Below are 5,924 nucleotides of genomic sequence, written 5' to 3' on the forward strand. Positions count from 1 at the left end.
AGACCTCTTGCTGGGAGATCCTGTTGGGGTAGGAGTAAGCTTCGTAGACCTCTTGCTGGGAGATCCTGCTGGGGTAGGAGTAAGCTTCGTAGACCTCTTGCTGGGAGATCCTGCTGGGGTAGGAGTAAGCTTCCTAGACCTCTTGCTGGGAGATCCTGCTGGGGTAGGAGTAAGCTTCCTAGACCTCTTGTTGGGAGATCCTGCTGGGGTAGGATTAAGCCTCGTAGACCTCTTGTTGGGAGATCCTGCTGGGGCAGGAGTAAGCCTCGTAGACCTCTTGTTGGGAGATCCTGCTGGGGCAGGAGCTATTTCTTCCCTGCTATTTGCTGAAGTTGTCTGCTAAATAGGGCAAGCAGAGAAATAAAGGCAAACTGCGGCAACCGTACGCGGGCTATAGTTACTAGAGCTCATAGGGTCTATGTCCCCCAGGGTACTGCCAGAATGTACCCTGGGTACGGTCCGGTATACCGGAACGTACCCTGGTAACTATCTGATATGGTTAGGGTTAGGGAGTAGGCGTAGGCGGCTCCCTATAGACTCGTTAGTGGAGTAAGCGAGGTACGGTCCGGCATATTAGATAGTACCAGGGTACGTTCCGGCAGTACCCTGGGGGACATAGACCCTCTCAGCATTACTAGAGCTAATAAAGGGGTAGTTTTTCTGAATGTGCCGATTTCATATTATTGTATGTTTTTACTAACTCTGTACCAAGTGCCCGTGGAGGCGATGTTCTCCGCGAAGGTACAGCAGAGCACTAATTGCACTTGGAACGTTTCAATAAAAATATGGTATAATTATATAACCACGAAATGTGTTCGCTACCAAAGCAATTTTAATCTGGGAGCTATGCTAGCATGTTATATAACAGCCAGCATGTTATATACATAACGAGTTATTTAACAGTACGCATGTTCTGCTATAGGGAAGGACTAATTATGATTTGCTCTGGGATATCTGGATCACTGGAATTTAAATGCTGCTGTTGTAGTAGGCCTACTACTGGTTTTTCAAGAGTGAAGTTCAGATTTACTGAAGAAATATTATTGATTAAGTAGCAATAAAAATGACTTTGAAAGTAAGTCGCTACGGCGTTGATGATAAACTTTACGTTATTATGTGAGTATTTCGCTGTGAGGTTACGTGAGTTTAGCCATGTTGTCTATTTGTCCATATCACCTAACACCCAGCACGTTTGACTGCGTCACGATTGACTACGGCACGAATTTTCTATGGTGTAATTAGTAAAAATTTTGTTGCCATTTTTTTTCATTAAAAGTAAGTACTAACGGGACTAAATGTATTATCAAATTCTTACCTCATAAGATTGTTTCTCAACTAGTTAAAAATCCCCAAAACCTGGACGATTAATCACTTGATATTATGATCCTGACATTAATTGCTTTTGCTTACTATGGGCTATGTATAGGTCACATCGAACAATATAGTAAAATAGGAAGTATAATGCAGCAATTTAACCATAAAAAGTGAACAGAATTACTTAATTACATTTCGTGAAAAAGTGGAAATGTTTTTTTTACTTTTACTATTTACGGTGACATAATCACTTTAACGTGGCCGCTCTACCACATCGACAGACTCTGCCCAGGCGCAGTTCATTCGAGCGATCTACCTCGTCTGTCATCGGCTGATCTCGACGTGGAAGACGGATCTCAACGTTTCCCTCGCCGCGCTCGAACTGCTGTCCGGCCTAGCCAAGATGAAGCTGAAACAGCAAGGTAGGTAGATGACCTGGTGTTTAATATGTACAGAATATATGATAAAATATATAATCAAGAGCCTATTAAGAGCCATAAAGGGTTAATGGGCTCTTGATATAATGTATAAAGTATAGAATATACATATGTATAGAATATATATGTATAAAGTCTGTTTAGTCTGTAACTGTTTAGTTTGTGTCTGTAAACTCTCTCGAACTGCTGTCTGGCCTTGCCAAGATCAAGATGAAGCTGAAAAACAGCAAGGTGCGTGGTCGCCGGCGGCAACGGCTGCGACATCCCGCAGATAGATATAGCCTGCAATGATTTCATGTTATATTGGATAATATGGATATTAATATAAAACAATCCATTCCTTATTAATTTTCCGCTCTGATATAAGTTGATAATACGAAAGCCCAACAACCCCCCGATTGATAGATAGCCTGCCGTCTAATGTGTAGACCCCTTTCGCTTCAAGTTTTCGGAGTTGCTCGAGCCTTTCAAGCGCTCACAATGTTTAGCATATTGTTTCCGCAAGTGGCTGTTTTAAGTCTGTTTGGTTTTCTGAAGTCGGCTGACTATGCAGTACCTCTCGTGTCAACACTGAAAATGTCAAAACTAAATTTAATTGTGGCACTGTAGTTTTAATAGTGTTAATAATGTAAATTACACATTAAAATGTAAAAAAGCTATTACCTTTACTCCATTATTTCGACTCGGCATCAATTTCAAAACACGTCGGCTCGTGAAATTCGTCAAATACCCAACCTCCGCCCCCGTCCCCACCCCAAATAATCACGGTGGTAAATCGATGGTCATTTCGATCACTTCAACCTCGCTTTGACCCCAAATCTTCCTGGCATTCTCCGCCGCTTCGCTTTCGTTCTCCCTTTGTTGTTTCCTCGCGTTTTCCGTGAAGCCACTGAGCGCACATATACCTCACATTGATTCCGAATCTCCCAGCTGCATTCGCCGCCGATTCTATTTCATTCGATCTCGGTGAGATTCTTCAGCTCAGTGAAGCTGCTAATTGCATCCTCCTCCTCTGCTGCAGACCTGCTGGAGTGTAAGCGCGCGGTGTGCTGGATCTGCGACTACATCGTCTACCAGTGCTCGCGGCCGCCGCCCGCGCACTCGAAGGACCTGCACTCGACAATCGTCGCCGCGTACCAGTGCGTCGCGACGTGGCTCGTCGACCACCACGAGCTGCTCGCAGACAAGGAGTGTCTCAACACGGTGCTGGAGGTCGTCGAGATGGGAATCTCCGGCAGCAAGTCACAGGTTGGTGATCGCGCGACAACGGCGACGATGGTGACGTTTGGTGGTGACAGTGATGGTGACAGTAGTGACAGTGACAGTGGCTGTGTGACAGTGACGTAGTAAATGACAATGAGGGTGACAGTAATGGCAGTGACATTGGTGATGACAGTGACGTAGTGACAGTGAGGGTGACAGTAATGGCAGTGACATTGGTGATGACAGTGACGTAGTGACAGAAGCCAGTGAGGATGACAGTAATGGCAGTGACATTGGTGATGACGGTGACCAGTAGTGACAGTGAGGAGACAGTAATGGCAGTGACATTGGTTGATGGACCGGTGACAGTAGTTACAGTGATGGTGACAGTAATGGCAGTGACATTGGTGATGACAGTGATGTAGTGACAGTGAGGGTGACAGTAATGGCAGTGACATTGGTGATGACAGTGATGTAGTGACAGTGAGGGTGACAGTAATGGCAGTGACATTGCAATGACGGTGACAGTAGTTACAGTGATGGTGACAGTAATGGCAGGGACATTCGTGGTGACGGTGACTGTGTAACAATGACGTGTGTTGTGGTGCAGCGCAGTGTGTGGTGTGGCATAGTGTTACGTGCTGTGCTGTGTGTGGTGTGGCACAGTGTTACGTGTTGCGCTGTGTGTGGTGTGGGCATAGGTGTTACGTGCTGTGCGTGTGTGGTGTGGCATATGTTACGTGCTGTGCTGTTGTGTGGTGATGGCCATAAGCTGTTAACGTGCAGTGGCTGTGTGTGGTGTGGCAGTGTTACGTCTGTGAGTGTGTGGTGTGAATAGTGGTTACGTGCTGTGGCTGTTGTGGTGTGGCATAGTGTTACGTGGCTGTACTGTGTGTGGTGTGGCAGTGTTACGTGCTGTGCTGTGTGTGGTGATGGCATAGTGTTACGTGACTGTTCTGTGTGTGCTGTGCGGCAGCTGTTACGGTGCGTGCAGTGTGTGGTGTGGGCAATAGTGTTACTGCTGTGCTGTGGTGGTGTGGCATTAGTGGTTACCGTGCTGTGTGTTGTGGTGTGGCATAGTGTTACGTGCTGTAACTGTGTGTGCGTGTGGCATAGTGTTACGTGCTGTGCTGTGTGTGGTGTGGCATAGGTGTTACAGTGCTGTGCTGTGTGTGGTGTGCATAAGTGTTACGTTCTGTGGCTGTGTGTGTGGTGGAAAACAGTGTTACGTGCTAGTGCTGTGTGTGTGTGCATAGTGTTACGTGCTGTGCAGTGTGTGGTGTGGCAATAGTGGTGTAACGTGCTGTGAGTTCGGTGTGTGTGGCATAGTGTTACCGATTCTGTGCTGTGTGTGTGTGGCAAGTCGTTACGTTGCTGTGGCTGTGTGTGTGTGGGCATAGTGTTACGTGCTGTGGCAATGTGGTAGCATCGCGTGACATAAGTTTACATGCGGAAGACGACAAGATTTGACCCCCGGTACGCTTCATCCTCCTCTTGAACGCAAATATCCAATCCTCTCCTGAACCAAAATATCCTCCTCCTCCTGAACCACAATAGCCTCCTCCTGAAAACCACAATATCCTCACTGCCTCCAGACCCAAAATGTCATCTTCCTCGCTGAAGCGGCAAAATAATCTCCTCCTGCACCAGAATCAACCTCCTGAACCAAAATGTCCCTCCTCCTGAACCAAAATATCCTCCTGAACCAAAAAATATCCTCTTCCTCCTGGAACCACAATATCCTCCTGAAACAAAATATCTTCTCCTCCTGAACAACAAATATCCTCCTCCTCCTGAAGCCAAAATATCCTCCTCCCCTCCTGAAACCATCAATATCGGCTCCACTCCTCCTGAACCCAAGAATATCCTCCCCTCCTGAAGCGCAAAATATCGCTCCTCTTCCTGATACCAAAAATATCCCTCCTCCCCTGAAGCGGCAAAATATCCTCCTCCTTCTGAACCCAAAATATCTCCTCCTGAACTCAAAATATCCTCGCTCCTCCTGAACCAAAATATGCCCCTCTCTCTGACCAAAATATCTTCCTCCTCGCTGCCTGAACCACAATATCCTCTTCCTGAACCAACAAATATCGCTCCTGAACAAAATATCCTCCTCGCTGAACCAAAATATCCTCCGTCCTGAAGCCAAAATATCCTCCTCCTCCATGAACACAAAAATATTCCTCGCTCCTGAACGCAAAATATCCCTCCTCCTCATGAACGCAAAATATCGCCTCCTCCTCCTGAAACCAAACTATCTCCTCTCTGAACCAAAATATATCCTCCTCCTCCTGAAGCCAATATCCGCTCATCCATGCGCTGAACCACAATATCCTCCTCCTCTTCCTGGACCAAAATATCCTCTTCCTTCTGAACCAACAATAACCTCCTCTTCCTGAAACCAAAATATCCTCCTGCGCGGTAGAAGCACAAATCACCCCTTGTTCTGGTCAGGAACCAAAAGCAGACAACGACCCTCCCGTCTACAAGGGAGACAAGGAGTTGAAGCCGGCGTCGATGCGCGTGAGAGACGCAGCAGAGGGTGCTCTCTCCTGCATGCTGGAGCTCGTCGGATCCTTCCCCCCGCCCAGCGGCCCCGAGTCCCTCAACTCTGAGCTCAACGAGGAGTCGCTGTTGAGGTGAGGCTCTACATTATTTTTATTTTATTTATTTTTTCGTCGACCAAGGTTGGCATGATGATGCTTTCTTGAATTATTATTATTATGTGTTAGGTATTGTTATATTATATTATATTATATTATATATATTATTATATTATTGCTTACTATAGTTCTATCTAAAAAACTCTTTAGTGTATAGTAACATATGCAATCTGTGAATGGCCATTGGTAAGGTAACTCTTTACTCTCAAGCTCCAGGGGTTTCTCCCCAGCTCGTGTCATTAATACGCTGGACTGTTCCATTTTTGCGTGGCAGGTACATCACTGCTAGTGTAGCTGTTTAATCTCT

The 5,924-nt window shown here is 46.2% G+C and overlaps 1 protein-coding gene across 1 annotated transcript in view; it reads left to right on the forward strand.

The window, feature by feature from the left end:
- LOC106815357 (ral GTPase-activating protein subunit beta-like) overlaps positions 1-5,924 on the forward strand; it is a 37,881-nt gene that overhangs the window by 3,650 nt on the left and 28,307 nt on the right. The window lies entirely within an intron of this gene.

The sequence above is a fragment of the Priapulus caudatus genome, unplaced genomic scaffold (genome assembly GCF_000485595.1).
Source record: "Priapulus caudatus unplaced genomic scaffold, Priapulus_caudatus-5.0.1 Scaffold1096, whole genome shotgun sequence".
NCBI lineage: Eukaryota > Metazoa > Priapulida > Priapulimorpha > Priapulimorphida > Priapulidae > Priapulus > Priapulus caudatus.